This window comes from Protopterus annectens, chromosome 8.part0 (genome assembly GCF_019279795.1).
Source record: "Protopterus annectens isolate FY-2018-M chromosome 8.part0, PAN1.0, whole genome shotgun sequence".
Taxonomy (NCBI): Eukaryota; Metazoa; Chordata; order Ceratodontiformes; family Protopteridae; genus Protopterus; species Protopterus annectens.
In genome coordinates this window covers 66,416,224-66,437,930 of record NC_056741.1, presented here as the reverse complement: position 1 = coordinate 66,437,930, position 21,707 = coordinate 66,416,224, and the positions used below count along the sequence as shown (strand labels likewise).

General features: G+C 40.6%; 1 protein-coding gene across 2 annotated transcripts in view; it reads right to left on the bottom strand.

Moving 5' to 3' along the window:
• Positions 1–21,356, bottom strand: part of LOC122808650 (protein mono-ADP-ribosyltransferase TIPARP-like) — a 519,303-nt gene extending 497,947 nt beyond the window's left edge. The window contains exon 1 of one of the 2 annotated variants that reach the window (XM_044079621.1): positions 21,042–21,356. The gene's annotated coding sequence lies outside the window, so the exon portion shown is untranslated. The remainder of the gene's footprint in view (positions 1–21,041) is intronic. The other variant, XM_044079622.1, reaches the window with a different exon arrangement.
• Positions 21,357–21,707: the final 351 nt, after the last annotated feature.

The following is a 21,707-nucleotide window of genomic DNA, read 5'->3' as shown; positions in this document are numbered from 1 at the left end:
CTGGTTATGGGTCTGCTTGAGGAGGTGGAGTCCCCTATTTTGACAATATGAGTTCCATCATTGAGCCAGTTTGCAACCCACTTGAAAATATATGGGTTGATACCCAGCTGGGTAAGTTTGTCAATGACGCCTGAGTGCAGGATTGTATCAAAGGCCTTGGCTAAGCCTAGGTAGGTGGTATGCACAGATGTGCCCTAGTCTAGGGCATTGGTGACTGTCTCAAAGAAGTCCACCAAGTTTAACAGGCATGATTTCCCCTTGACAAAGCCAAACTGGGTGGGGGTTAGGCATCAAAGACTTCCTATATCTTTGTTAATAAGGTTCATGATGATCTGTTCCATGGTCTTGCAAATAAGGCTGGTTGGGCTAATGGGTCTAGAGTTTGTGGGGTCCGTGGATGCACCCCCTTTGTGCAAAGAGATAATAGCAGTTTTCCATTCTGCTGGGAGGAACCCAGTGCTTAGGCTGTGATTGAAAAGCCTGCCCAATGGTGATGCTCACTCCTGTTTTAACCCATGCAGACAACAGCCCGCGATGTTGTCTGGTCCCATGCAGAACACAGCCCGCGATGTTGTCTGGTCCCATGCAGAACACAGCCCGCGATGTTGTCTGGTCCCATGCAGAACACAGCCCGCGATGTTGTCTGGTCCCATGCAGAACACAGCCCGCGATGTTGTCTGGTCCCATGCAGAACACAGCCCGCGATGTTGTCTGGTCCCATGCAGAACACAGCCCGCGATGTTGTCTGGTCCCATGCAGAACACAGCCCGCGATGTTGTCTGGTCCCGTGCAGAACACAGCCCGCGATGTTGTCTGGTCCCATGCAGAACACAGCCCGCGATGTTGTCTGCTCCCATAGAGGCTGCGGTTTTTGGCCTTGGAGAGGACATTTAAGACCTGCTCCTTGGAGATACTAGGTTGGGGACAGGTGTCAATGATGCTTTGAGGTATATGTGGTGGGGCAGAGGAGTGAAGTTTAAACTGAACATGTCACCCAGCAGGTTTGCTATATGCACAAGTTCTGTATATGTGGTACCATTAACTACGAGCTCAGTGCAAATCTGGGCCTTACATTTTAGGTTACGGATGAAACTAAAGAATGCCTTGGGGTTATCCTTAATTTGGATTTATAGTTAGATTTGGAGGACTTCACTAGGAATCTTATTTGCTTGTTCAGATAGAGGAGGGAGTGTTTCCTGTTTTGAGACCATTCCTTCCTACACTTAGACAGCAATTTCTTTCTCCTGCTGTATAGCCTATTAATGACAGTTGTCCACCAGGCAGGTTTGTTTTTCCTTGAAGATCTTGCATTGGTTCTACCAGGTATGGGGGAGTCAATACAACTGTACAGGTGCTTGTATAGGCACTGGTGTATAACTCGGCATAGGTGTCTCTTCCATCAGTGGGGGAGGGGCTACGAAGGAACCAGGTGTTTGTTCCATCAGTTGGGAGAGGGGCTAGGACGCTATTTATGCTGCCAAGTAAGAGGTTGTAACTGGCCTTGGAAAAGTGTTTTAGTCTAGTTGTTGCTAGTGAGACTGATCTGTGGTCAGATCTCACCAAAGATGGCCACACACTGGGGGTGGTGCAGCGGTCTCCCATGTTGGTGAGCACCAGATCCAGGATGCTTGAGCCCCTTCTGGGTGTGTCAACCAACTGGTCCATGTCATTGGAGTTAAAAGTCTAGAAACCTTTTTGTCAAGTGAGTTAGAAGACGTATAAGTTGCCCAGTCAATGGACAGGTAATCAAAGTCACGCAAAACCAGAGTGTTTGGTTGTATCTTGATTGACCCAAATAGATCCTAGTAGGTTTAGTGGATGTCCTGATTCATAAAGGTAGTGCAGTCAATTACACCTGAAGTAATTCAAGGGAATTGTGTTGTTTAACCAATCTATATGTGTATTTATCTTTAATGAATATAAATAAACCACCTCCTTTAGTTCTCACGCCTTCAGTTTATGGTCTGAACATGTGGAAGGAAATGTAACCTGGTATAGCTGAGGTGCTCTCTGCAGCCTTCAAAGAGGTCTCAGTGACTGAACAAATGTTAGCATCTTCCAAGGTGAGGACTGCTTCCAGTGAGTGCAGTTTCTTGTTTAGACTCCTAGCATTTAGCAGCATAACCTTGAGGTTATTTTCAGAAGGTATTTTTATATTGGGAATTTTGTTGTTGTGAAATTGCCTAAAAAAGGCACTATGGGGTGACAAGAGCCTTAGCTAGTAACAGAAATCACAGGGGTGACAGAAAAAGACCATCTTTGGCAAACCGTCATGGTCTGTCAACCATGTCATCCCAGACTGAGAGATACTGGATCCCCTTTGAATGACACCAGAAATTAAGCCAATTGTTGAAGTCAATCATTTTTTGTTTGTAGTGAGGTATCATCCTAGCTGAAGGTAAAATGCTGTTTAAGGCAAGGGACATACCTGCCTGAGACACATAATCAGAGAGCTCAATCATGTCTCTCTTCGTATAGTTCAGTGAGGTGCATCTCAAGTTGTTCACACCAACATGGACTATGACGGAGTCATAACAGTACCTGCTGAGAGACCTGAGTCTGTGTGTGCTGTGGCGCATCATGGCACCTGACAGACAGCTGACTGTGCCCTTTTCCTTATTCAACATGGTGAAAGGGACATCTGTGTGTCTCATACCTGAGTCGCCTATGACTAAGATTTTGTTTTTTGTGCTATGCCTTAGGGGCTTGACTGGCGAGACACTAGTGTGTGATATATTATGTGCACTATGTCTGCAGAGGATGTATTATGTGACGCGTGCTTGTGTATGAAAGGTCTCGGATGTTTAGGTAAGCTTCTGGTAAGGACCTCCACATATATAGATTTATGTGTTGTTGGTTTAGTAGCTGCAGAAGATGAGGTGTGTATGCTGACAACCTGCTTAGTATCAGATAAACTGACTGGTGTGCGAGAAAACCTTGATTCCAGGTTCTTGATAAAGATGCATCTCTCACATGATGAATGCGTGTGGACTATAAGAACTGGGTTGTCAGTGTGCATCAGGCAATTGCTACATTTCCCCAGGATGCCCACATCAACCAAGATGGCTGGAGAAACTTTGGGAAACTGTCACTCCATAATGCTAGGTAAGTTGATGTGGTCAGAAAACAGGAAGGACCAGGTAAAGTAGAGGACAGAAGAAGTGGACAAAAAATATGAAGGGCTAGTTGGTAGAATCTGTGTTGGTACCCCAGGAGTTTCACTGACTGTATCACCTGTCAGTGAAGGACAAATCGCAAGAACTCACCAATGGAGCACCAGCACAGTACTAAGAGAAAGTTTGCAGGTAAAAGTGTGTCCGTCTATAACCAGCACTGCCCACCGCTATGAAGCGGTGCACAGTGCTCAAACCTGTGCAAACGTGGTGCTTATGGAGCAAACAGATTTAAACAAATTAACAAAAAAAAAAAGCTCAAAACTGAGCTCTGTTCCACCACCCTTCAATCAGATGAGTTCTAACTACACACTCCTGCCACTAGGGTGCAGCGGAACCCTCTCTAACAAAAGATGGCCACATTTAGTGGTCAAGTTATACAAACAGAACTAGATCAACAGATCTGAATCCAGCCTATACTACAGCAAACAAAGTGCAGGTGCAATAATTTCATAAAAAAACACAAAAAGCAGACAATGGCACAAAGAGATAAATCCTGGAAATCATAGCCAACAAAAAGTCAGGAAAATGTACAACACTTCAGATGCCTCTGAAGTATAACTAAGAGTAGTAAAGAACAAACAAGGCTCCAAAGATAAATGGTCCACTCAACAATTCATAAGTAACAAAAAATGCAAAGAATGAGACCAATGCACATTTCACAGCTACAAATATTTAATAAAACAGAATATAAAAATAATAAACATTGGTGAGCACTTTCACACCATAAACAGTTGCTTCATTAGACTGATTTAATGTTACACTTTAGTGAAATATTTAAGACAGTGTCACCAATCATAAGAGGCATAACAAAGCACTATAACCAATCATGTTACACATTTACTATCCATCTGATGGCTATTCAAACTTCACTAGATATCAGAGAAAATTTAAAGTAAAATATTTCCACCATTGATAGGTGGCTTAATATAACGGGTCTATATTAGATCATTGAAGTGTTAATACTTCAGATGGTCTAATATTGACCTGAAAACAGCAAAGCTGCAGATAACCAAATTTTTTCCTAGGGAAAGAATTCAGTTGTCCATTACTGTGGTTTCGCTATTTTTAGCACTGTGGTGGAATGTTATGGGTTGGGTTCAGGTAAGTGTGCGATTGTGCGGACGTTAGGGTTAAGGCACAGGTGAGCTGCGCCTGATAGTGACGGACCTTAGGGTTAGGGTTAAGGATAGTGGATAGATAGTACTGTATGTACAGTTTACTGTACGGTTAGATGTAGGATTTTAAGTGTATGTGTGTGGATTGCTGCTTTGTTGGTGTGTTTGTGTTGTGTGTTTGTTTCTCGGAATAGTGAATATTTTACAAGGGAAAAAAAATTTGCTGTTCTGAGCATTCGATGTTGTTAGAGTTCATGGTTAGCAGTTCAAGGTTGTGGTATTCGATGTTGAGCTGTTTCGTTGTAACTATTCAGTGGCTTAGAACATAATAATGTAGCAATTCAGATTCCAGTTAGTGTAGTATTATAGCCAAGTGTATAGATTCTTTACAATGAAGTTTCTACCAGTCATAAATACAACGGAAAAAAACAATACAACCAATCATACTAGCCAAAATACAGCCATTCAGTGATGCTATATACATTGCTAGTATAAAAAAGGGGATCTTAACATTGTCATTCAAATTTTGCTTCTATTACTGAAATCATTAAGAAACGCTGGTCAATATTAATCATCACAGATCTGATGAAGGGTTACACCTGAGAGAGCTCATAGTGCACTTTTATTTTATTTTTATTCTCTGTTTTAACAAAATACGTTTTTGTAACGTGGACTGGTGGTTTCTGCGCCTTGACTTTATTCTTGTTTTCTACTGGGACATGTTTGGCAGAACCTTTGGTGGAAGATACCCATCTATGTTTTTCTTCTCCTCAATGGCTGTATTTTGGCTAGTAACCTTGCAATAGGATTGCTTATATTGTTTTTCCCTTGTATTTATGACTGGTAGAAAATTAATTGTAAAGAATCTATACAATTGGCTATAATACTACACTAACTGGAATCTGAATTGTTACATTATTATGTTCTAAGCCACTGAATGGTTACAATGTTATATTAAGCCACCTATCAATGGTGGAAATGTTTTACTTTAAATTTTCTCTGACTGGTCTTACCATTACATCTAGCGAAATTTGAATGGCCATCAGGTGGATAGTAAATGTGTAACATGATTGGTTATAGTGCTATGTTATGCTTCCTATGACTGGTGACACTGTCTTATTTAAATATTTCACTAAAGTGTAATATAAAATTGGTCTGATGAAGCAACTGTTTACGTTGTGAAAGCGCTCACCAACTTTAATTTTTACACTGTATTTAATTAAATATTTGTAGCCATGGAACGTGCGTTGGTCTCACTCTTTGCATTTTTGTTAGATGGTGTAAAATTAGACAAAAGAAATTGTCGTTGCATGCAGGAATCTCATCACAATAACCCTAAACCCTTCTCTGCTCAAGTCTCCAACTTATTAAGTACAGGCTATCACTCACAACCAAATCAATTACAGGATCAATCCCCAGCTAAAAAAGCAGAGGAATTCAGTAATTACCTCAAACAATGTGCCACGTCAGTATTAAAACCAAACACCAAGTGTGATTCCACTCCTTTTGTCCTTCAGTACACCTCTCCCTAAACAGTCTCCACCCTATCAGAAAAAAAAAACCCTAAAGAAATAAATAATATCCAAGAACAGCTGCTGAAGCAATTATCTACTGTCTTATTCTTTTAATAAATGAATGCCATGTTCCTGCTATCTGGAAAAAAGCATATATTGTGCCATGTCATCAGTTTCAGGCCAATTGCCATACCACTGCCCATACCTAAATTCAGCACCACCACAGCTTTATTACAATTTACAATACCTTCAATAAGAACAGAACTTCTGGCAACCTGGTTTTCTCACTACTCCTCGACCAAGAGTATGACACAGTCTTGTCATAAACTACTACTGCAAAAACCTTTTTCTCTGGGTCTGTCAACTCGGTCTCTTGGTTTAAAAGCTACTTAGACAGATATCAAACTGACAAGTGGCAAAGGTACTATTCCCCCATTCTGCATGTCAGTGTTGGTGAACCACAGGGATCCATTCTTGGATCACTATTATATAAATATAAATTACATTCCATAAACGATCTTCACTCAGAAGTCAAACAGGCAACTGATAAAATGCACAGACAATTCTACTTTAATCTGCTCTGCTCCTATCCTGTGCGAATTACAACTAACCCATGAAGTCTTCACACCCACATAAACCTGGCTATATAACTCAGGTTCTATTTAATCCCAATAAAACTAAGCTGCTTCTTTTTGACTCAAAACCTCAATCTCAAAGTAAAGACCACTTTATTTTATTTATTTTATTTATCATTTGTTGACCGGGAAAGTCCGACTAGGTTCCACAGAGCCTGTTTTCAGCGGAAGCCCGGGGAGAAATGCTCCAGATGCATGTCTTTGGAATGTGGGAGGAAACTGGAGTACCCGGAGGAAACCCACGCGAACACAGGGAGAACATGCAAACTCCACACAGAAGGCACCCCAGCCGAGAATCGAACCGGAGAACCTCTTGCTGTGAGGTGACAATGTTAACCACTGCACCACTGTGCTGCCCAGCTTTATTATTAATAATAACTTTATTATTAACATCATCAAATAACACCAAGACAAATTTGGCCCACACACCTAACTTTTGGGAGTCCGAATAGATGAAAATATGAAATCTGACCCAGAATAAAATAGTAATTGAAAATACACACCAAAAACTAAGCCTACTGTATATGGCAAAACCTTACAAAGTTAAAGCTAGAGAAACAATTATAAAAACCTACCTACTCACTCTCCTCTATGCCTCTCAGGTCTTTACAAACCTAACTAACTCCATAGAACTAAACTTGAGCAATGTTATAACAAAACTGCCAAGTCTGTTGCAAATTCTTCCCCCTGTACTCACCATTTCCATCCCTCAAACTACTAAATGGCACACAGCTATCCAATAATGTCCAACCCCCAACTTGGAGTCATACATAACTTGATCCACAAGCCAGCAAAATTACCAGCCCTTAAAGATCTAATCCAGCATTACAACTGAAGCAGAAACCAACACTCGCAAGATAAAGCTTTACTATTAGCAAGTCTCACTATACAGCAAGCAATGCACTCTACAATAGTTACATCTCCAAACTAGGAAATGTAATCCCACCAGCAGATCAAGGAAACACAAACCTTTAACAGAGCTCAAATATTACTTAAGGAAATCCTGGATCTGCCACTCATTATTTCCAGGATGGACACGGCATAATATGTCCCAAGTGACTACACACAACATGAAACTCCTCAACTGTAACATGGAATGAAACACCACGTGTAGTTTATGTTTGTTTTGTGATACACAAGTAAAACTGAACTTTGCGTAAAAAACATTTTCCTGTAAACGTAGACAGTGAGGGGAATGTTATGTCATGTGTGTACCTTACACACTCTTATTACTATCTTGACTGTCATGTGCTGTTTGTATACTCTCATTTTATTGTTCATGTGGAACTTTTCTCCCCGGGCCCCTGTTGAAAAGGGGTTTAATTGCCCAGCCTGACTATCCTGGTTAACAAATGTGAAATAAAACAAAATAAAATAAATACATATTCATTTGTTAAACAAAGTAAACAAACACAGTAAACTTCTTCTCACAAGTGAAACAAGATCGCTGTCCAATTAAAAGACTTGCTCAAAGTCAGACAGACAAACTCAAACACTGAGACTCAAACTCTGGACTGCAAGACATTTAGCAGCAATTTTCCTTAACTGTCTACAGTAACTGACAGACTATGAAAAAAAACAATGCAACATGATACTCTGCAAACAGATATAACTTATGATTGTAAAATAAATGGTCATGTCATAAAAAAACACCAAAATAACTTATGATTGTAAAATAAATGGTCATGTCATAAAAAAACACCAAAATTAAAATTAAGGGTCAACAGCAAACAACAACCAATCTGAACAGTATGAATCTACAAAAGCCAGGCACACTTTGTAAGTCCCCTATAATTCGACAGGGTTATCAAGTCACTTCAGGAAGATTTCTGTGTCCGTTACTGAATGAAGTTCTATATTTGCAGAATTCAAATAGGTCACATAAACACAATGATTCCATACTAAACATATCAAATGATCTAAAAAAAAAAACAACTATTCAAAAAGGCCTCAAGAACAGTCAATGTATTTGTGTTTCTTATAGGTTACTTCAGGGTGATCAGTGCAGAGCTAGTTCTCTGATAGTCTATAGCAAGGACACATTACTGGGGGAAGTTGACACCTTATCAAGGAACCTCATTTTAATAGTAAATATCACAAACAAACCAAAGTAGCAGATACATTACACAACACTTTACAGAACTTACTATTAAGAGTAGAACATTAAACATCCTTCAAAAATACACATAGACACACACAAATGCATGCACATAGAGACTGCACACTACTAAATTACTACCTTTTAAATGTAGATAGTTCAAAATTGTGAAATCCATTTTTAAAATATTTTCTGCAGACTGCAGAGGAGGCTTTGTCAAACCCCCTTAAAATAAATTCATATGCACAGACACACACACACACACACACACAGTCTTGTGGTCTTTTACACAAGCTCCTTCACACAAAGTTCGTTAACATAGCCCAAAATTGCTGGTAAGACAGTCTCTCTAAACAAAATTTCTCCCAGAGCTCTAAAGAGAATGGATTTTGTCCTCTTCTCACTGTTCTTCCATTGTTACAAGGATTTCCCCACACAGCTGCTGTTATGTCCAGATCCCTTTAGAAATGATGAATGCTCTTCTTGCTTTGGACTTTCCTCAGACCTCTTTTCTAACTTAGTAAATGACTCATTTATAAAGCCTGCACATTAAATTACTATAGCCAACTCTTAAAAGACACTGGCTATGGTACACTATAATAGACTTGTTAGAACAACATTATTGCACATATTAAGATCATTCACAATAAAAGGGATAAAAAGCCTAAAGCCAGGAAAATCTACAACATTTCAGATACATCTGAAATATATCCAGCAAAAGAAATGATCATCACATGCCTATAAAAAACACTTTTTAGAACATTTTACACACTTTACAGACTCATCATACCACAACTATGCCTTCCTAGTGCAAAACCAGAGGTTTTGTACTCATTATAATGAGGATTCGGCCCTTGACAACCCATCAACAGCTATGGGGGTGCTGCATGTTTTCCACTGGAAACAATCTTCTACAATATGTCTGCATTAAGCCAGTTCTCCACAATGTTTTGTATAAGCCTGCATTCTGGAATCTGGCATTCTATAAGATTTACCATTTCCACTTTCTCATTTGACTTTACAGATATTACATTGTATACGTGACACACCCATAGGTTCATACTAGGCTATCGACCCTAGGGCCTATACAAGCCTAGCCATAACAATTCCCTGGCTATTTCTTCCCACACTATTTACTTCCTGGACCCCTGTCTAGTAGGTCGACCGACGTGATCCCCGGGGTGAATTTCCTTTCTCCCATCCAATTGTCAATTTCCTTTTGAAGAGGGCCAAAGAGGCGCTCTGCTTTGACATGTATGGGCAGTCTATTCCAGAGGCTGGGGAATCTCTGGATGAGGAACCTATACCTCCAGCATGTTTTGTTTACTGTGATGACAAGGTTTAGATCCCTGGAGCGTGTGGCTCTGGGGGATTGGGGTTTCTTTAAGTGTAGCATGTCCAACAGCTCTGGGTTTGACATGGCCTTGTATGTTAAGTAGAGCTCGCCTCTGAGTAGACGATATGTAACAAAGTATAGCTGAAGTTTTTTAAGGTGGTCAGTGTAGGGCATCTGCTTTAGGCGTGTGATTCTTTTAGTGAGGTATTTCTGCAGCCTTTCCAGTTGTTGCAGGTGTCTTGAGAGGTACATACAAAATGGGATGTTGTATTCTATAATGGGTCTAATGAGGGATGAGTACAGTGGGACAATAACCTCCTTTTTTCTGGATGAAAAGCCTTTAGTGATGGGATGTACCACATAGGAGGATTTCGTGACTGTTGTGGCGATGTGGTTATCGAAGGTGAGACCACTGTCCACCTGTACCCCTTAGTGTACTGCCACCTATGTGGTAATTCATGGGTACATGTTTTTTTCCCAAATGGGATAACTACACATTTCGTGGCATTGAGCTTGAGCCCATGGCTCCGGCACCAAGCAACTATTTCTGTAAGGCCCTTTTGTAGAGTATCCACATCATTTGGAGATTCAATAATGGTTCCCAGTTTGCAGTCATCTGCGAACTTTGTTAGCCAGAGTCCCTTAGTATTGGTCTGTACTTCAGAGAAGTAGATGCCAAACAAGAGTGGTCCCAGGACTGAACCCTGAAGTACTCCACTTGTCACTTGTCTGGAGCTGGATTTGGAGTCAGCTACTTTTACAGTGTGGGTTCTGTCAGTAAGCTAGTTGGCAACCTATCGAGTGACGTTGGGATCAGAGCCCAGCTTAGTAAGTTTATCTATGATTCCATACTGTCTAAAACGTCCATATCCTCCATGTTTACCCATTTTTCATCCTTTGAAATGGGTACATTGTGGATGGCCATTATTTTTATATCACATTTATTGTCACTCACTTACTCTGATCAACTACACAGTACAAGGCTAACACTAACTCTGGTGTCCACAGCAGTCTGATCATTCAGTCCATGTGTCCAATTCTGACTCATTGCAATAAGGGATACATTTCCTTGCATATGCATCATATGACATTTTAAGGCTTGTGTAGCTTATTTGAAAGTCCACTAAATGAGGACGACTTTCATCAGTAACCCTTTTTCAGGTGGAAGGTGTAGCCTCTTCACCTAAAGTTACCTGTGCTATGGCTTCTTCTGTGTCTTCTCTTGCAAATGGTAAAGTACAGGTGTGAAAGTGAACTTGCTGTAACAAATCAATGTTCAAATGATCATTATTTCAGTGGCCTTAGCTATATGGGTTATATCCTGCCAACAGCAGGCCAACTTCCAAAGCTTTAGGGCATCTTCCACATGCCCAGTCAAGCAGCTCGGGCTGAGCTGACTAAAAGATAAGTTTGGACAACAAGCCCTTCAGACAGGGGGAGGCTAGGCCCTGAAAGTACAAGGATAGGAAATAACAAAAACTGATGTCTACACTCTGGCATAAACACAACAACAACAAAAAAAAAAAAAAAAAAAAAAAAAAGAGGGATGGGGAAAGGTAGAGGACTGCTGCAGTACCCTTACCTGTACTGAGAGATTAGCTTGGCTAACTACATTTGGGAGGTGAAGGAGAAGAGTCCAGGAGCACCTGGAGAATAGTTCTACTAAAGCGTGATCTGGACTTGGAGAAGGAATCAAGCTTGTAGTACTTTATAATAAAAGTAGCAGCTTCTAGAATACATCTAGAATCCAACTCTTTCCAAAAAGCCACAAATGAAGCCAAGGCTCTGAGATAGAGTGGGCCTTGATCCTGCCTAGAATAGCTTTGGTATGGGGGAGTATAACAAAAGTAATAGGCTTAGACAACTATTTGGAAATAGTCTGTTTTGACACAGGTTGCCTTTCTTACCTTCACAATTAATGAAAAACTGATCTGAAAAGATAGTACCCAAGTAGTCTGTAGAAATCCAAGGTATGGAGTGTGTCTTTTCTCCTTCATTTTTAGGCTTAGGAGAGTAAACAGGTAGATGGACAGTTTGGCCTAAAGTAAACTCAAATACCACTTTAGGCATAAAAGATTAGTTCTCAACTAAACCTTCCCCTGCAGAAAATGAGATATGGTTAACTCACTATAAGAGCTTACAACTCAGATACCCTTCTTGCAGAGGTCAGAGTAATCTTACTGTTAAGAACCTCAAGTTAGACAGATTAGCTAGTTTAAATGGAGCAAGTGTTAGCTTCTCCAACACAAAATTAAAATCCCAAGGGAGAGGCCACCAGTTTTCTTGGAGGTCCCTTATGCAAAATCCTTTTCAAAATTAATTTTGACATGAAAATGCAGTGAAAGAGGAGGATCCATAGGCAGATGTGCTGAAATGGCTGATAAATTAACCCGGACAGAGAAATAAGAAAGGCCATTGGATAGTAACTCTCACAAATATTTTAGAACCAGAAAACAACCAGCACTGAACAGGTGCTAATCATGTCGCTGGCACCAAAGGCTTTACTGCCTCCATTAGTACCTGCTACACGTCTTACGTAAACAGGTGACCAACAGGAATTAAGACCCTGTCATCCAGGCAGCTGAAACGGAGTGATGTCAGGGTGTTTCAACACCCCATTCTTGTGTAAGTAGATCCAGTCTGTAAAAACTGCCCTGCCATTTTCAAAAGAGGGGAGAACCATGGTTGCCTGAGCCATAAGGGAGTCACCACAATGATTATGGGGGATTCCTTCTGAATCTTCATAAGTACCCTGGACATTAGTGGAAAGTATACAGGATTACTCCCATCCAAGGAAAAGAAAAAGCATCTATTTGCTTTCCAGGCCTTCTTGCATGGAGTCCTGGAACATAATCTTGCCAGTTGATTTTGCCTCCTCTCTGTACAGAGGTTTAACTTAAGGAATTCCCCACAGATGGATGAAATCTTGGAAGACCCCGACCTAGTTTCCATTTGTGAGGGTCTGCATTGCTATTGCTCGGCTTGACTGCCACAAAATCTTTTCTGATGGAACGAATGTAGGATGCCTGTAAAAAGAAACTGTACTGTAAAGCTATATCCCAAGCTAATATGGCTACTTTGCAAAGAGAGTATGACCTGGTTCCCCTTTGCTTGTTGATGTGCTACATGACTGCGGTACTGTCTGTAACCACTTGAAATGGTAACAGCGACCAAAGATGGTTCAGGGAGTTGAGCGCTTTGATCAGTGCAAGTATCTCATTGATATTAATGTGCTTTCATCTGTCCTTGGTGTGCCACACCCCCTGTACTTTTACCTCTCCTGAAAATACTCCCCAAGCAAAGACAAAAGCATCTGTGGAGACGGACTGCTTTGGAACAGGAAGGGAGAAGGGGGAACCTGAATTTAAGATATATGTTATGTCCACCACAAGATTTCTCTTCTGACAACCCCAGCGCTGAGATTTGAAAAGATAACGGGTGTTGATGCTGGCACCAAAGAGATTTCAGATATCACTGTATCTTTCTCATGGTAAACCTTCGAAATAGATCTAGATAAAGATAGTTTTTTTTTTCCTATGGAAGAAAAGTACTTTGAACAGTGGTGTCTAGGTGACATCCCGAAAAGTACTTTGAACAGTGGTGTCTAGGTGACATCCCAGAAATACAATCTTATGTGAGGGAGTCAAGAAAGACTAGTGTTTTCTTGGAATTTCAGCTTGTATAAGAGATCTCTCACTCAAGAAAGAGATTCATGACACTTTGAAAAAGACTCTGAAAGATAAGACAGTCTTCTAAATATGGAAAATGTGGATACCTTGTGGCCTGCAATGAGATATAACAGGGGAGAGACACTTTGTGAACACTCTTGGGGAACTGGATAGTCCAAAGAATAAGGCAGACAGAACTGATAATGTCATTCAGACGCATAAAACCTTGAGAAATATCTGAAGTCGGGATGAATAGGGATGTGATTATCAGCAGGTTTACCTTTGATTTGTCGTCTGCAGTGGGTCCGATGTGAATGAAGGTAAACCTGACTAGCATCTTTTAAATCTAAAATCTAGTGTTGCCAGGAAACTTGGAGGATGAAGAAGGGGCAACTGGTTGTGACATGACATCATTATGAATCTGGGTACTATCACAAACTGGATTAGGAAAGAAAGATCCTGAATACTGGCACAGGGAACATCCTTGAATAAAAAATCTTCCATACCTGTGAAGGAACTGGTTCTATCACTCCTTGTGACAGAATTTTGTGAAAAACAGGTGTAAACAGAGTCTGATCTGGAGGATGAGGAATGAATCCATGGAAGAGAGTTATATCCTCCCACTGCTATCTGTAACCCTAATGAACGATTGTCAGAACTCATTTGTCAGAAACACACTACTGCCAAAGAGAAAAATGGAGATTCAGACTTTCTGCCCACAATTACTTTTTTTTTTTTCTTTCAGAGAGGGTTACAAGGTCTCTGCAACAGTCAGACTTGTTGGGACTTTTCTTGGTTTTATTTTTTTATTTATTTACTGACATTTGTTAACCGGATTTGTCCAACTGGGCTTGTGGCCCATTTTCAGTGGAGACCCGAGGAGAACTAAGCTCCAGTAATACGTTTTAAAACAAGTACAATTTTAAACAATATTGATATAATAGCAGTTATAGCAAAACGATTCACTTATGTTGGGATACATGCATAAAGTTAAAGTTGCATTAAAAAGAAGCTAAGTAACAATTTTACATTGATATAGTTCAATAGGTCAACAATAAAATTTTTTGTTTGTATAAAATTATGCAAATGCACAGTAGACACACTGGAGAGAGAGGTGTAATGAGGTACTAAGTATGGTCCTTTTGAGGGTACATAAAGGGAAGGAAGACTAGGTAGGTTTGAGACTTCTTTTCGGAACCTCTTGTCATTTTTTCTTAAACATCTGTTTACCCGCATTTTGTTGAGACTTTATTCTGTTTTTTTTAGAAAACCCCTTTGAAAATTTGGAAAAGGAGGGTTGAAAACCTTACAGAGTCCATGGATCAACTTGTCCCTTTCATTACATTTTTTTATCACTTCTGCAGCTGAGGGTTGAAAACCTTACAGAGTCCATGGATCAACTTGTCCCTTTCATTACATTTTTTTATCACTTCTGCAGCTGAGGGGCAAAACACTAAATCTCTATTCAAGGGAAAATTTCAAATGAATCATCATCATCATCTGGAAGGTGCTGAGAATGCAGCCATGCAAACCTCTCCAGACAGTACCAGTGGCCATAGCCCTGAAGAAGTATCAACAGTCATACACACAACCAGTAAACAATGAGTCGTGACCGGTGCAATAGATGAGACAGTTATTTAAAGCAGATTCCTTCCTCATAGTGACCGATGCAATAGATGAGACAGTTATTTAAAGCAGATTCCTTCCTCGTAGTGACCGGTGCAATAGCCGAGACAGTTATTTAAAGCAGATTCCTTCCTCACAAGAAGAAAGTGCAGATAAAACATTTCTCGTACTTTTACAATTTGTCAGAACACACATACTAGCCTGACAATTCAAAATTATGAAAACTAAAGTTGCAGAAGTATATGCGTTTTCCCCAATGTGTCCCAAGCTTTATCAAAAAGAATAGGACTGAAATTAACTAAGTGCTTAGCAGCAGTCGGATCAACTAAAGCTACAGCTCCTGGGTAAAGGTGTAGAAATAGTGTATAAAAATTTACATCACTGAGGAACTTTAGACATCCTATTTGCCTTTTTAGGTGCAGCTGACTGACTATCAGGAAAACTGCAGTCAGAAAGACATGCATCCTGTAAAGCAGACAGGACAGGAAGAATGGGGGTAGGTTCTAGAAACTCCTTTAACAACTCATACTATTTTCTGAGGCACTAAGAAACCTCAGTGTTCTCCCACTGAAAATGCTGGGGCATTCTAGCAATAGTCTCACAGAAGGGGAAACCTCCACAGAAAGAATCAGAGACTGAGCTCGCCTTTACGTCTGTCAGAAATCTGAATAAACAATCCTGTATCCATCCTTGCATCTTCCTGTTCAGATACAGAATCTTGAATCTTTTCAGGAAAAGAGGAATCCCTCTTTCTTTTACCAGAAAATACTTTACAAGAAGGATCAACAGCCTGAATTAAAATGCAGGACCAGACTCACTAAGCCATTCCTCTCGAAAAAAAAAAAAAAAAAAACATTTTGAGGAGGAGTAAATACACGCTTGGTTTTCGGTTTCTTCTTGACAGGAAAAATGGTACCAAAATGGGACCAGCCGTGTTACTAATGGTGGCAGCTTCCTCGGGGATGGACACAGCATTCTGACACAACACGGAAACCTCCCTGTTCCCCCTCCCACGATCAACAAGAGTATTGCTCCCTTGCCCAATGAGGGGACCCCAACAGCTGCAGAGGATGTGGCTAACCCCTGATTCATAGTGACTAAACTCATCTGCCCAGCAGAGGAAAGCACAAGCCAACGGTCAGTCCTTAAAACCCACAGAGAAGCGTTAAAGGGCTTTCTGCCCAAACTTGTCTTTTTGTCAGCTCAGCTCAAGTTGTCTGGCAGTTTTGGTGCATGGCTATCCTGAAGTTTTGGAAGCTAGCCCACTGTTATATCTTTGGCAGGATATACCACCATATATCTAAGGCTAATGCAGCAGTGATCAATATGATGAACATTTTGTGGGTCTCCTTCTCAATCTTTGGAAGTATCCTGGATGTTAGTGGAAAGAGTAGAAAAGCAGATAAGAAAATTCCTGTTTAGGAAAAGAAAATGCATCTGTCTTCCATGTCTTTTGTGTGGAGTTCTAGAGCACACTTTTGTCAGCTGACTGTTCAGACATAGACCTCAACACAGATGGATCAAATCTTGGAAGACTCCAATCTAGTTTCCATTTGGCATACACTTTTGCTCTGATGGAATGCAGGATGCTTGTAGAGTTAGACTGCACTGTGAAGTTATATCGGAAACTAACATGGCTAGCCTGCAAAAGGGGTACGACCTCGCTCCCCCCTTGCTTGTTGATGAACCTCACTGACTGCGGTACTGTCTGTAACAACATGAAGAGGTCCTGGGAGCCAAAGACGATTCAGAGAGTTAAGTGCCTTGATAGCACACCTCTTATTTTTATGAGCTTGGGGCTGTCCTTCTACCTTTATCCCTCCTGAAACTGTCTGTCTGTCTGTCTCCATAGCCAGCTTAACAGAAATGGGCATCCTGAACTGTTTTGAGAATTATCGTGTTTTCAGAAAAACGTAAGGCAAACAAACAATCTTACACAGTATGTGAGAGATGCAATTACAGGAAGTAACTCTCATTTAAAGCCACTACAAATACCAAACAGGTTGTCAAAAATACACACCACCTGGTAAATACACTACAGGACAAACACACTGACCCACTTGTGCAGAGGTTCTTAAAAGTAATCTAAGCAAACCTCTAAGACTTCCTAACCACAGAAATTACAATAAGTTTCCTTGGAAAATACAAACATACACTAACAAGTTACACATACCATGTCACATTCAGCCCTAGCATAAGAGACCACCATACAACCCAATATTTTGGTTATAGGCAACTCCACCATGAGGCATAATGTTATCCCTCTCCCCAAGCTGAGGAAAGATTGGTTTACTGTCAGTTGCCTATTGGGGCCAGGATCTGCCAAATCACACATGCACTTAGGACATTAAACCACTAGTATAACTCAATCAATCATAGTCCACATGGGTGTAAATGAGCTGAGAAGTACCTCCCTGGACCAAGAAAAAGAGACTTGACTGTGACCCTCAGACTGGTACAAGCCTAGCAGTGAGCAGCTACTTTCTCCAGGGATGATGCCACACCATTTAAAAAAGATAACCAACTTTAATAATTAACTTATGCTGTCATTCTAAGGGGTACAATATCTGTTAGCCTATGAAGATATGATTTACAGACTACGCGGGTTTCTCCAGGGATGGTCTGCTCCTGTCCTCTCTAGACTTTCGAATATTGGTTAGAAATTAAATCCAACCCCATAGTGCCTTCTTTAGGCACTGTCAACCTGACAGGCCATCTGACATAGTTAGACCTAGCCAGAAAAATCTAATGGTTTTACTGCTCAATGCCAGGAGTCTAAACAAAAAAAAAATCCACTTCCTGCAAAAACTAGAAAATGTACACATATGCATAGTTACCGACACATAATTTAGAGCTGAAGAGAGCAGCCCAGCAGTGCAGGGCTACAATGCCTTCCACACATTTAGACCACTACTACTCAGGTAGGGACAGATGGTGGACGTGTCTCAATTTACATCAGAAACAAACAAACCTCAAGGCTAGCCAAGCAATATGACACACTTGTACAACTCACCACAAGAAAATTACCATACCATATGTTTGGGAGCGTTAGCGTTCTTTATGACTCAAACCCCTATCTCTTACTTAAATGTATAGGAGTCGGTCAGTCTTCATTCATCCCAATGCCACACTTATGGGGGGTTCATACACAACCCCAAACTTGCAAGCTGAAGGATTTGTTCCTTTCTTCTGCTGCCCTTTCACTGCAAAGCTCGTCTCATAATAGATGCATCATTTGTTTTACATCCTTTACATCCTTTCCTTACAGTTATTTAACAAGTTTGCCTTTATTTGCATTCCATGTTCAGGCTCAGAATACTGCATGCTCCTGCTTGTTTCACTTCATGTACTCAAAGTTGTTTTGAACGTTCTCAATAAAATTTTTCTTTTATCACATTTCTGTGCTAAGCCCTCTTAAGTTTCTGTATATACTTATAGGTTCATAGGTTCATACTACGCTATCTGCCCTAGGGCATAAGCCTAGCCAGAGTGTATATACTTATAGGTTCATACGTACTGCTGTCTGATACTGATTTTTTTTTTTACTTTATAACTTCCTATCAGTTCACCTTCTGCTACTATATTGACATCTTTTATAGTATTGGGCATATTTCTGATGAGACAGAATCCTTTTTTTATTGTCTAACCACAACCAAATTCCTTCTCCTGTTGTGGGTGGGGGTTGAACACCAATCTTTTACCATTTCTTCTCTAAGCAGTTTTCTCTTTCACTTTCAAAAGTGAAAGATAATCATCTTAATTACCTTTTCTTCTCTGTATCCCTCTGAAAAAGCATATTTCAAGTACACTTTTTAAAAGGGACTCTTGCTAAGACCTCCTTTTAAAGAGCCTACTCCACATTGGGGTCTAAACTTGGTGTTGCAAGCTATTGCTCAACGTCCCTCCAAGCCAGCAGCTGACTGTGATTTACAGAGTCTGCATGTCCTCCGTGCAGTCGAGTGAACTTTAAAGACATGCAGATAGGTGCGCGAGTGTGTGTTGAAGGTGCGCGAGTGTGTGTTGAAGGTTGGGCGCCAGGCTGGCAACTCAACACTGTAAAAATACACTGCCAATCAATAGCGGACCAGTGATCCATTGTGGCGACCCCTATTTTATCCTGGAAGACTACACTTTTAGTGGCTAGAACTTCTGCTGGGAGGATTTCAGAAATACAGCCCTTATCTTGTAAGCCACCATACTTGATTTTTCACAAAGACACGGTTTCTTTAAGAACTAACCCTTCCTTTCTATCTAAGGTAGTCTCAGAGGCCAGTATCAGCCAGACCATTCATTTGCCAGTGTTCTTTCACAACTTCACCAACAAACGTGAATATTGCTTACATTTGTTAGATACTCAAAGCCAACTGTGTTTTTACTTGCACAGAACTACGGATATCAGAAAATGTCCTTCTTTATATCGGTCTGTTTTCTGCAAACTCTATCTGAGGTAAGTGGGAAATGAGCATTTTGGGTAAGGGTTAAAGCTCAAGAGTTTTTGTTGATCACTAGCTGTAGTAACGATCGAGTCGGTTCCGATGCTCAGAACAGAACCCATATGTCACACAGATGGAATGTTACAAATTCCTGAAAAAAAGCATTCTCCCTTGTTCACTGGAATTCTAAGTCAGAAAGAAAGGGAATGTTTTCTTTTCTTGAAGAGGCAGTAGGTAAAGAAATTGTAGAAATAAGCTCTCGTGCAAATCTTTCTTGTCCACAGAAATAGACACAGGAGAAGACAAGATTTTTTTACATTAAGTTCTCTCATCCCAGGAAATTCCTGAGAAAAAGACAGACCCCATCCCAGGTTCAGGTTCCCTTTCCCTACTAAGTGAAGGGCCCTTACCTGTCCCTTCCCTTAGGCCAACAAGAACAATTCTGACTTGCCTACAAAGTGCATCCCTACAGCCATATGGGGTGGCCTATGCCCTGGCCCTTACTGACTCAAGGTGCAACAATTGAGGGACCAGAGAAAAGATAAGCAGTCTGAGCAACCAAGAGTGGCCACAACAGACCCACCTGCAACTGAGGCACTACAGGAGCCAGTCTGAAATCCCAAAAACTCCCTGACAACATTCTTCTTCTTGCAGACATGGGAAGGAATAACCCAAAGTAGTAGCTGCTCCATGTGTCACACAGAGAAGAAGTTGTAAAGATGGATGGTGGCGCCTCCATGAATCAGTAAAAGTTTATAGAGAGTCAGCAGGTAGTTCTGAGATAAGTAACCCACTGACAATACCCTGTCCCAATGCATAAACATGCAAAACATACAGGAAAATAATGCCAAAAAATGAAAAGATTGTGGGCATGGGTACAGGAAAACACATTTTTTGTATGTATTAAGTCACAGATGTAGATGTGTATACATTGAAACGTTGATTATTCATAACTGTAAGTGCAGAGGGTGTGTCAAATTAGTTGTTATAACAGGGTTAGAGTGCTGTGACGCCGCTGACAGTAAGGATTATAAAGCATAAAACCTTAGTTCAGTGCATATCTAAGTAAAAGGTGAATCAGCCTAACCAGAAATACAACTTTTATGACTACCTGACACACACACATATATTATGTACGAACCGGATGTGTTTCACTTCGTTCTGACAGCTGCTGCACACTCACCCTGACGCATACTGATGTGAAACCTCTACTAATAAAATAATAAAAGGAGTTTATAAACAAACTAGAACACACACACAAGAAACTAAACAACTGAAACAGGGTCTCTACTTTAGGGTGCGGTTCCTGTCCTGGATTTAATGTCGTTTTCTGTGGCTTGATTAACAAACAACTAATCGACTACACATACTGATCTACAACTACCTGTTGCCGTGCGCTAGGCCCTTAGAAAAATGAAACTCGAATAAAGTCATATTTACCTTTTAGTTCAAATGAAAAGACGAAAAGTTTAAAGTTTTTCTTACTTCTCGTGTAGCGCTGTTTAGTAATTCAGTTCACAGCTCATCTCGTTTTTGTTTCAGTTTCATTTATTAAAGGTAAATGGTGCATGATCTCACAGAAAAGGAATCTCCGGTTCGAGTCTCAGCTGGGGCGCCTGCGAAGTTTGCATACCCTCTGCGTTTCCTCTGGTGCTCCGGATTCCTTTCACAGTACAAAAACATGCATCGACCCTTTATCACCAGACCTTCCCTTGAGAACTGGCTCTGTCCTATCGGACTTTCCCGGTGAACAAATTGCACATTAAGTACGAAAAAGCACCTCCCAACTGTTTCATAAATGCAATGCGCTGCATACAACTCAGCTGTCCCTGTTTTTCAGAAATGTCTCAGATTTTGATTCAGAATTTTGTTTTGAGCCTCATAAGATATGTAGTTTTGTAAAAACAGTGTGAGGGTTAATATAAACAACACCATATCTGTTACAGACTTCTTAGTATCCAGAAAAAAACATGCCAATACAAATCTTGTTATGCTAACTTTGTAAGTCACCAATGTTAACAGAAAGTCACCCTGGCCCTGAGAGCCACCTTTGTCTTTCCCTGATTACTTTTGACTTTGCTCCTGATTGTAGCTGTAACAAGCTGG